Source organism: Argopecten irradians, chromosome 7 (genome assembly GCF_041381155.1).
Source record: "Argopecten irradians isolate NY chromosome 7, Ai_NY, whole genome shotgun sequence".
NCBI classification, from domain to species: Eukaryota; Metazoa; Mollusca; class Bivalvia; order Pectinida; family Pectinidae; genus Argopecten; species Argopecten irradians.
The window spans coordinates 148,823-161,132 of record NC_091140.1 but is presented as its reverse complement, the minus strand read 5'-3'; the positions used below and the strand labels follow the sequence as shown (position 1 = coordinate 161,132).

General features: G+C 33.4%; 1 long non-coding RNA gene across 9 annotated transcripts in view; it reads left to right on the top strand.

The window, feature by feature from the left end:
- LOC138326972 (uncharacterized) overlaps nucleotides 1-12,310 on the top strand; it is a 79,702-nt gene that overhangs the window by 13,166 nt on the left and 54,226 nt on the right. For 8 of the 9 annotated variants that reach the window (XR_011209004.1, XR_011209000.1, XR_011209001.1 and 5 more), the window contains exon 6: nucleotides 474-616. This is a non-coding gene — a long non-coding RNA (uncharacterized lncRNA). The remainder of the gene's footprint in view (nucleotides 1-473; nucleotides 617-12,310) is intronic. The other variant, XR_011208999.1, reaches the window with a different exon arrangement.

The window sequence follows — 12,310 nt, the reverse complement described above, 5'->3', positions numbered from 1 at the left end:
GTAGAATGGAAAATGTCTTTTTATAAGAAAAATATCCATTATAAAAAAATATAGAATATTTATGAATAGGAAGAATAGGTTTCAGTGAAGTATTTGAAAAAAACAAATTTGACAAGGTTAACTACATAATAAGAATGGATTGACTGGTTTTATTGATTTTGAATTATAATTATTGTGATGGCTATGGACAATCATTTAAAGGAGCAAAATGCTGGATTTTGAGAATTTCAAGAGGCCCAATGGGCTGAAATAGCAAGGCTAAGGCTTTGGTGCAAGTATTGTACACTTCTATAATGACTTCTTATTATAACAATGATTTTGAATTATAATTGTATAAATGGAACCTGAATTAAAATTAATAAGCGTCCAGAGGGGAGCTTTTTTATGATATTGTTATAATAATGATTAAAATAATTTTATTTTTTAATTAATTTGTTTTATTTATTATACTATATTTTTTTCATCGTAATAAGCAGGATAGTGGCAACCAGCAGGATAGTGGCAGCCGGCAGGATGGACACAAACACCAAGATAGTGACAACCACCAGCATAGTGACAACCGATGGCAGACGTTTCCTTGATTGTGGCTATTAGTGATAAACAGAGCTCCATTCAGGTAATAATAATAGTCTTTATTTCCTCCAAACTGAAGATTACAACATCACATTATAATAATGTTATGTAAATAAATGCATAATATGCTATATTAAAATTATGAGAAAAATGTTTTGCAAAACAATTTGTTTATTAAACATGTAGTAGTAAGTACATCTGTTTTATGTTACATTCAGTCAGATTATAGAGTTATTGGCAAATGAATATTCAAGTAATTGGTGAATAAATAACTGTGTTAATAATATACAATTACAATTTATTAGATTAGTTATTGTAGACAGAAAACATGTCGTAGATATTTATTACACAGACAAAATTTTAGGAGGCTGCAGTATGTTAAGAGTTGTGCCATTTAGTACCTTTTTATAGTGCTATCTCACTGGAACATCTCACTAAAGATACCAAACAAACACACCCAACCTTTTACATTATACTGACAAAGGCAAACCAGTCCTACCACTCTCTTTACCACTTTATAGACTATGGTGTCTTGGCCAGGGGTCAAAAAAGGGATTGCGTCAAGGGAGACTCGGAAGAAGCATTAATGTAGCACATTTATTCATTCAAAAGAAGAAAACCTACTTTTTCATCAAAACAGAAACCTCCATAATTTAAAAATATTGTTTAGTTTTATAATATAATCATATTAATATTGCAGAAGATAAAATTCTAAATTCTTTTCTCTGCTTTTATTTTCCAATTATACAATTACATGTAGTAGTATTTTCCAAATAATGAAGGACTTTAGATTATAACAATAAAGACACGTTTGTTAATGTGATGTTTTAATCTATAAGAGCCAGTAGGATCATCTTTAGCTCTTGCATTAAGCAGTATATTTTTGAAAATCATTCTTATAATGAATAATCTTCCAAATGTCCTGCATAATCTATCTTATGCAAAGTTTGAAGATAGCCATTGTAGTAAACAAACTATCTGATATCATGTCTTGTTTTTTGAGTACCTGTAACTTGTTTTCCAAATTTTGTTTTATAGAATATAGAAATGTGAAGTTCTCTAATCCTTATACTAACTCTACAAGACATTGACAAAAAACCTCCCAACTGACAGGACACAAATGACTAGACGGGACTGACATGGGAGTCGCGTACGAACTGACCCTATCATTAAAACTACTAATTCACATTCCCACTACAAAGGACTTCTTTCCTATACTCTATAGTTAATGATATAACCATAAAATTGTATATATTATTGTTTAGTGATTTATTTGTTAGTTTAATGAAATAAAGTAAGTTAATTGAAAACAAAAAAATAAATTGAAAATATTGATTGGAAATAAGTGTTGATTTCAAATTTTTATTCTTCTACAAATACTGGTTTGAGCTAAATTATGACCATCTGTCTTGTAGACCAGAAAATATATTCTTGTTTTTTTATGCTAAAATAAATTTTCCCAAGAAAATCATGGTAATGCAATAATCATTGAATTTTCAACATGATTGGAATTTTGACAGAAGTCCAAGATGTAGCAAGAATTATAACATTATGTCATTGATAAAGATCTTTAATTAAGTAGTTATCTTCCTTTTAAATATAACCTAGATATCAATATTTTCAATCCTAAATTTATAACAGCATTTAATCAATATAGTGAACAAAAAAAATAAAATTTAGATTATGGAGGTTATAACTGTTATTTTGAAATAAGTGTATTTAATTTATGAATAATTTCAAAAGATGCACCCTGTTCAGCATAATTACATGTGTCATTTAAGAGTTTTGCAGAGCTTGAGGCATCTGTCAATAATCAAGCGTCTACACAAAACAAACCATAAGTTGTCTCCCTTATCATAAGTTGTCTCCCTTATCATGAAGTTAAGACATGAACCTGCCATCTTAAGAAATCAACTTTATTTGTTTTCAATATTCTTTGGAGCGAGACCGTATCATGGTAGTTTAATGTGCAATTAGTGATCATTTTGAGGCAGGTTCCATACAGTACTAGAACAGTATCTGAAATAGGAATTTCAGTGGTACATATTCACTGGGTCTCTTGATAATTAAATATTTTGTATAATTGTGGTACTGGCTCCACAATATTATTATACAAATCTAAACATTCTAAATTAGAAAACATTTTGTCGAAGTACTGTCCCACAATCTATAAAGCTTATTATTTTGTTCAAAACTATTGGGTTTTCATTTTTACATTTTAATGAAGCTAAAAATAATTATAATTTTTAGCAAAATAGCTGAAAAAATTACAGTTTTATCGTCTTAAAAAATCAAGCACACTGACCCTCTATTTTCATGATTGTTATATAAACAGCAACTTGTTTGCTTTTGAACTGCACTTTTTAGCTCACCTGGCCCGAAGGGCCGATGAGCTTATGTCATGGCGCGTCGTCCGTCGTCCGTCGTCCGTCCGTCCGTCAACATTTCCTTTAAATCGCTTCTAGTCATAGAGTTCAGCATGGATTGTAACCAAATTTGGCCACAAACATCCATGGGGGAGGGGAAACAGAACTTGTATAAATTTTGGCTCTGACCCCCCGGGGGCAGGAGCGGCGGGGCCCAATAGGGGAAATAGAGGTAAATCCTATAAATCGCTACTTGTCCTAGAGTTCTGCATGGATTGTAACCAAATTTGGCCACAAACATCCTTTTTGGAAGGGGAACAGATCTTGTGTAAATTTTGGCTCTGGCCCCCCGGGGGCAGGAGCGGCAGGGCCCAATAGGGGAAATAGAGGTAAATCCTATAAATCGCTACTTGTCCTAGAGTTCTGCATGGATTGTAACCAAACTTGGCCACAAACATCCTTGGGGGAGGGGAAACTTGTATAAATTTTGGCTCAGACCCCCGGGGGCAGGAGCGGCGGGGCCCAATAGGGGAAATAGAGGTAATTAAATCCTTTAAATCGCTACTTGTCCTAGAGTTCTGCATGGATTGTAACCAAAATTAGCCACAAACGTCCTTTCGGGAAGGGGAACAGAACTTGTATAAATTTTGGCTCTGATCCCCCAGGGGCAGGAGGGGCAGGGCCCCATAGGGGAAATAGAGGTAAATCCTTTAATTCGCTACTAGTCATAGAGTTCTGCATGGAATGTAAACAAATTTGGCCACAAACATCCTTTTTGGAAGGGTAACAGATCTTGTGTAAATTTTGGCTCTGGCCCCCTGGGGGCAGGACGGGTGGGGCCCAATAGGGGAAATAGAGGTAAATCCTATAAATTGCTACTTGTCTTAGAGTTTTGCTTGGATTGTGACCAAATTTGGCCATAAACATCCTTGGGGGAAGGGGAACAGAAGTTGTATAAATTTTGGCTCTGGCCCCCTGGGGGCAGGATGAGTGGGGCCCAATAGGGGATTCAGAGGTTAATATTAAAATTCCTTCAGAAAAGAAACAATGAACCTGTATTCAGAACATTTTTTGGCATTACAAACCAGGTGAGCGATACAGGCCCTCTGGGCCTCTTGTTTTTGTGAAGCACTGAATCTGTGAAAATTGTAAAAAAAAAAAAAAAAAAAAAAAACAAAAAAAAAACCTTTTCATCTTCACAATTTAGCAGATATAGGGGCAATATATATACAAGTTCAAATTCTATATTCTTTTCCTGTTTTAGGATTGTATAAGTTCTGCAAAATTTAACATGCTTAGTTTTTCAAAACAGTATTTCAGTATAGAATGAGCTTTAATGCCACCGCCACAATTCGCATCAAATAAGTATCTGATTCATACAATGTAAAAGCTAAAATCAAGCACACTATCATATTCCTTTTATTCCATTGTCAACTTTGATATGAACTCCTTTTTCCAAAAATCTTTATTAGAAAAACTGTTAAGTCATCAGAAAAAAAAAATTCACCAGAGCATCCTTAAAAAGCGCGTTTAAAATATTTCTATACAATATACCTTATTATCAGATCATGGTCAGATTAGAATGACAGTGGTCTGAAGTCTCTGAGAAATATGGCTTGTTGATTGACATTCGGACAAATGGCAAATTTCTGGATTTCTATAATTCCAGATGTAATGTATGTATGGTGTGATATCTACTTCTATATATACAGTCATTATAATTTAATCATGAGAATGTTTGTTTTATTGGATGTTGCAAGTGTTCGAGTTCAATTTCAAACAATTTTATTGACAAATATCAGAGATTTAAATATGGAAATGATTAGACAGCATGCAGGCATTGTCTATATTTGTGCAGGAACTAATGGTGTTTTCTCTGTTGTAGAATATGGAATGATTTCTGTGTATATAAGTTGCAATGTTCAAGACTTGGTGTAGGATCCTAGAGGACCAGCATACATTGGACCTAACTTTACGAGATGTCCTATTTTGGAGGTTACAGTGTTTATACCGTGTCTACAGATGTTTCTTAGATGTCCACTGGATGTTTATTCCTTTTAAGACTGTTTAATGAAGACTGTCTTATTCGTTAATATTTGATAAAAACTATCTTATTCGGTCATGTAAAATAAGGACTATCTTATTTGGTCATATTTTTGTTTCGCAGCCTTCTTAAATCCAGCATTTGAAATCTTAAGCATTGAGTGCTGGTGCACCTCCTGCTAACCTGCACTGCAGGATTTTTCAGGTTGGGTGGCTCGCTTGGTTTCACTCATATATACATTTTACATGTCCAATAATACCAATCCAGCAGCCTAATACAAGTTCAAAAGAATGTCAGTCTTGTGTTCTTATTTCAATTAAAATATTTAGAAATGACATAATTTGTATTCGGATAAGGTACGAAGCAGAACATACATATCTTGTCTACACTGTCGGAGTAACTTCAAAATGAATTTGGATCTTAAAGACATTTGTTTCTAAGTATCCAGTGTAGTCTTGATCCTTATAAACGAATGCAGTGTGTAATCCGTGTTAACAGTTCATCTCCCTATTTAACTATCTGATGCAGTGAGAGTAAACTCGCGCGCTAATTAGGACGACGGCGGGAAGCATAAGACGACCCGCGTTATGAAAATCAAAATTTATTTTAACTTCGAAACAAAATTTGTCACATCAATTTTAAAGTAAATAGTCTGGCAAAGGAAAACTAAAGTCTGTAATATTAGTGCTAATATATCCAGTATAATTTCTTAAGAAATAGAAAAATAAAATTTCCATCAAAATTCATCTGCACATGAAGAAATTAAATTACATTATAGGAATCCTAAAACGTCCTATGTCTGTGTCGACATTTTCACACAGTTAGCAGTTTATTTTTGTTACTGTGCTCAATTTACACAGTGCTTTTTCATAAATTCAATGGTCAACACTTAACAGGTATTTACTGTTATTTTGATATACTACATGTATAAAATGACTTTTGGAAGGCCAATGATTGCATTTAGACTGGTTTTCTTTGTCCGACTATTCACTTTAGATGTGGGGTTCTTTCAAATTTTGCAGTGTTAATACAGGTCTAGGTATATTTCTCCTTGATGTGCAATTTTCATCTATTTCGCCTTTTTTAAAAAGGAAGAAAGGACCTAAAATGATAATTTCTAACAATATTCTGGGGTTTGTGTCAAAGGGACTCCTTGTATCCACCATTTGAACATAATTTTGATTTTTTGAATATATTTGCTAATGAAAAAGAATTCATTCTTTATTATGCCATGCGAAACGCGTTCAAACACTTTTTGGGACCAATTACAACTTTCCAATTGCCCCTCCCCCCCCCTTCCTACGCCCCTTACTGACGCTAATACAACAATTTCAACCGACTGACATTATAGACACTCTTAAATCCTTATCGTTCAATAAACTAGTAGGACGCGACAGTCAGCCATGATGGCTGACTGTCAGCCATAACATGCTAAAACACACAGCATCTTCTATTGCATTACCCTTATTTCTAATATTCAGATCTTCCTTGGATACTGGTATCTTCCCAAAACAATGGAAATTAGCTGTAGTTATGCCACCCTTTAAAAAGGCAGATAAGCATAATTCTACTTACTATAGACCTATATCTCTTTTCAGTACAATAAGAAAAGCTTTTGAAAGATTTGTAGTCAAATATCTAAACAATTACTTCATACTTCACTCATTTATAAATATCAGTCAGGTTTTCAACCTGGACATTCATCATCTCACCAACCTATTGAAATATACCATTCCCTATGTGGAAATATTGAAAAAAATGCACTCAATATGTTTAGTTTTCTGTGATATTTCGAAAGCATTCGATCGTGTGTGGCACAAGGGACAATGTTTAAACTAGCAAAAATTATGGTATAGGCGGAAAGTTGCTAAATTGGTTAAAAAAATACATCAGTAATCGGAAACAGCATGTTTTTGTAGGAGAAAGTAAATCTTCCATCAGATCTACAAATTCTGGTGTTCCCCAAGGTTCAGTATTAGGTCCGTTCCTTTTTATATTGTATATTAATGATATTTCTGACATTCTCGAAAGTCTGTCTAAATTATTTGCTGATTTGGAATTAGAAACTAAAATTAACAACGACCTTATGAAAATTCAAGATTGGGCAAATTTTTCGGTCTTACTCTGAATATAATGTAACACGCTGAGTTTTTGGTTACTATTCTGAATATAACATGAACACACTGAATATAATAATAATCGTGACACGCTGATAAACTCGAGAGTTGTTGGTTAAAACTACCCAAAAACGAGGAAATTCAGAGTTTTATATTCACCAGTGATAGTTTACAGTTCACAAATCATTTATAATTACGTGTATGCAGGTACAGTGAATACCTGTATCCCAAGGTACATATGTACACTTTTGTACCAATTACATTTATATATTGGGTAGACTACTCATGTACATGTACATCTACGTATACGTACATATAGTAAGATATCGTATTTTATAATGTATGTGTAAACACTAAAACAGATCTACATGTACATGTATGATTAAAATGTCTCTTGACAACATGTGTCATATATGACACTTCACATTATTATATGTTCATGTCATCACTTTTAGTTAATAATCTTCTAATAAATATACACACCTTAATACAGATTTCGTATATATCACTAAAAGAGGCCGCGGTGGCCGAGTGGTTAAGATGTCCCGACATATTACCACAAGCCCTCCACCTCTGGGATGCGGGTTCGAATCCCATGTGGGGCAGTTGCCAGGTACTGACCGCTGACCGGTGGTTTTTCTCCGGGTACTCCGGCTTTCCTCCACCAACAAACCTGGCACGTCCTTACATGACCCTGGCTGTTAATAGGACGTAAAACTAAACAAACCAAACCAAAAATATCACTAAAATGACAATGACAGTACAAGCAAATTACACTCCTCAATACGGTCCGTTTATGGAATGATTTCGCAATTTAAATTTAATTGACCGATCGTCCCGATCGCATAGCTGTGCGCAGGATGTACGCATGCAGTTTTTGGAACGTTGTGCGGTCACACAACTGTATTTTTTCTCTTCTTGCTAACGCACCTTTGTCTTCCTAATCCTTTACACTGCCTTACCCTCTGATTATACCGCAGCCAATCAAAACATCTAGAACACAAATGGGCTTGTGTATTGTATGGTAAATATATAGTTTCTGAGAATACGTTTTGATTTAGGGATTATTTATTATAAATTGAAGAGATAAATTATTATTGATAAGATAATGAGAAGATTAATAGGCAAGGATTATAATTTTCTAGTTCTTTGGTTAACATTGGAATTTTGTGATTACCGGAAGTGATTCAAAAATACATTTCAGTATTTGGTCTTGAATGAGTTATGAAGGTTATAAAGTTTAAGTAGTCTGAAAATTGAAGCATTGATGTCACTATTTTTTAACTTCATCGGGGTATGAAGAGAATTTTTGTTTGCAAACTGTGAATGTGCGTAGCGGATTTTCAAAAAATTTGCGAACAAAATTTATTTCATACGCCGATGAAGTTAAAAAATAGTGACATCTATGCTTCAATTTTCAGACTACTTGATAACATAAAATATTTTTAAACGTACGATTCCATTGATTTTCCAATGGATTATTTTTTCTAAATCAATACGCAACATCGACGTCTCGATTGGGACGTCATATACATGATAACAGCGGCCGTTTTCGATTATACGGTTTGACTGGTTGGACCTAGTTGTTCGTTTATTAATTAAAGACGGACCTGGTGAATTTATATTGTTTTCAGACGAGCCTTGACAAAGCCCTCACAGGCCTGTATTAAAAACTGCAGGTCCGTCTGGATTTATACTTGAAATAATGACTTTTAACTAACGGTCGAACCGGTTGTTCCGAATAAACGAAAACGGCCATGGGGTTTTAGCGCCATTCTCGGATTTTTTCTTCATAGTATATGAAGAAGAAAAAATTAGCCAATCAGACAGTCTGTTTCGTATGAAAGCAATAAAAATATAATTATAAGAAAATGATTAGCCAATCAGACAGTCTGTAGTTATAAGAAAATGGCAGACTATAGTTACTATCTCTTTCTCTCTGAGTGATCTTGTTCGAGTTATCTTTCTTGTGACAGAGACTAAGCAAATGATCTAGTTAGCAATATAGAGCGTCGTCTATTTCATTATTTTTATAAATGTAATATATTTATGCAGTAATTGCACGATGATTTATGTTTTGATGTAATCATTTCTGTTTATGAAATCAAAAGAATAATGGAACTCGGTGGACAAGACAGCGTTTACCATAAGGAACGGTTTTTGTCAAATATGAAATGATTATTTTTCAAATGAAGCAAAGTACATAAAAGTAAGTATATGGAGAGGTAAACGAGATGAAACATAACTGTTATAAGTAAAGCAAACAATATAAATGTCAAACTCAGACTAAATAAATAAATAGATATATTTTTATTTAACAATACAAGAAATATTCAAACTTTATTATCAAACATGTATACGATTTACAATGTGTACAATTTATTTTTAATAATGGATGAAACACCAAACAGAGTAATATCAACTAAATCAATAGGATACAATGAAATGACTTTAGAAATAAAATAAATAAGGTCGCAATTTTAGTCGCCTTTTAACATTCCTAAACGAGTTGTCGTTCTTATTACACTCGTATCACCGTATGACTGTAAATAGCACAGGGACTTGTAACGTAGGTTGTGAGAAAGTCTGTTGTGTATACATGTGTACTAGGCCTATATACTATATAAAGTATATAACCTTAGGCCTAGTACACATGAATACACAACAGACTTTCTCACAACCTACGTTACAAGTCCCTGTGGTAAATAGTGTTAATTACATTTCACTATTACAGGGAGAAACAATACACATACCGCAGATTCCCAAAACATTGGTGAGATTAGTTGTTAATGGAAAGTTTAGATCAACTAACCAATCAAATTATCAATGCTACATTGACAGAGGCCTTGGAATATCAAAAATCGAGTTTGGTAAGTTTACAGAGTATCGAACGTTTTAAGTTTGCACTGAGTACCACATAAAAGGCGGCGTTATCATTTTCTCGCAGTATAGTACATTCATGTATCTGATTATTAATTTTATATAAAACTGGATAATTTTACAGTCATTTTATATTATAATATCCATTATCACACATATACGCATGCACACACGCTTGATTTGTTATGAGAGTATCATAAATGTATATAATAGCTGGAATTAATGTGTTATGTTATTTGCTGATATATTAACAGAAAATTATTGTAGGATACGTCTAATGCTTCCCCATATCCGCCTGGTCTTTTTTGCTGCATTTGGGGTTACCATATATGTGGAGTATAGTTCAATTTTTTATAGGTTTTGATAACGACTTTCCATGATTACTGATCGGGTCCAAATAGGAAAAAAACAAAACAGGTTTCCTTTCTATGATAATATCATATTGTTATGCAACTACAATATAAGTTAATGGGACTTGTCCACAAAGACATTCTACATGTTCAAGTAGTTTACGCTTTAATAACGTAGAGTGTGTAAAGAAAATTCTGTGATCAATTCTATATTGTAAGCTTTGCAATTTCGAATTATGTGTTGCAATAAACAGTAACGTGTAAATCTCTTCCCACAGATCGTAAGGAAATGTCCAAAATAACATGACATCTCTCCTGGGACATTACAGGATTTTTTTGTAATATTGAAAAAGGTCGAAAAGGTTTTTCGTTTTTTTATAACGAAAAAAATAAGTTTTCATATACAAACAGATTCAATATTTTTTTCCATAATTATGCAGTAATTATTCCCTTCCACTCTTTAGGTATAGCTCTTATGAGACTAATGAAGTTCATAAAATTAAAATGAATTCGATATTTTTATTCAAATGTATGAAATAAAAAAAATCCCATAACGGTCTATAAAATCCTTAATATAAAAATACCTTCTTGACAGTTATTTGAAGAATATTGTTTTTCTTTCAATTTTCATCATATTGTTGAACAATAAGGACTGAGATAGAATACATTGTGGGGCTGTGAGGAGGTCTTCATTGAGATATCCCCATATTTGAAAAAATTCTGCCCAAAACTACCAATATTTTGCTTCTTTTTAATTTCCAAAACACCATTTTTGGTTAACGTCCAATTTTATCACCACCGAAACTTTCTTTATCATCAATTAGAAGGTTTTTTTCCAACCTGCTTGATTATGAACATTTAAACATTTTTTAATCCGTATAAGCGTTAATGTTTTACAGTAAGTAAAGACATCGGGAAAATTCAGTTCTCCCTCTTTATATTCACTGTTTAAAAGGTTTCTTTTTATCAACTTTATTATTCCACATAAAATTGTAAAATAGGGTTTCAAATTGTTTTAATATCTTTCGTGGAAGGCTAGGGAGGACTTTTTGAACTATGATTTGAAACGCCGTCCCTATTATGGAGAAGTTTCTAAAAGACCAATGAGATAGAGAAGCTTCAATTGGCTGATATTTTTGAGTAAAAAAAAATCTTTAGGAAGTCTTTGATAAATCATGCGAGATTTCTAGAAGCTTGAACTTACCACGGTGATTCCAGGAAATGTTTTGCCTCTGTCACATACATGTAGTTATTTGAAAACAAATACTATTACTTAGTGTTTATTACCGTCAAAGAAACATCCTTAGTGTGCGAGAGTCTCAATCTTTCTTGTACCGAATGTATGTCCATATTTCATCCAATTGAAGTTTTTTATGTCCACATTTTATGTAGTATAATTGCATGTATGTCAGAAAAGACAAGCCACACTGTTATATTAGGAGCATACCGTGCAATTACCAAAGACATTTCGATTTACATAAAATTCGAAGAGTGTTCGGCGACGTGTTTGCTCTCGGGCGTCGGCACGTGTCCAGGTGGTTTAATGCCAATGGATTTAACTAGTTTTAAACCTTATCCGCAAACATTGATTTCGATCGATATTTAATTCACTACAACGGTGAAATCCTCGGTGATTCTACCTTATGTAAACCAGTCGATTTAATCACTGAAGATTAAACCGTCTTAGGAAAATAAATATTGATCAAAATTAATATTTGCTGTGAGGCCTGACTTGTACATATACACATTGCGAGGAACATAGGTTACGTGATATATCTATATTTTAATGCATTGCGGTTTCAATAACTTCAAATTTCACAAAGTTGCGTCCTTGAAGTTCCTTACCACAGTAATTACAGTTTTGAAATGTCTGTAAATGTGAGCCTGAAGTGTTGAGGACACAAACATCTTGAGAGGTGCAGCCTTTATTGAACGCACCCCAAAACCCTGGTGCATTGGAAACACTTTTTTGTACAAATC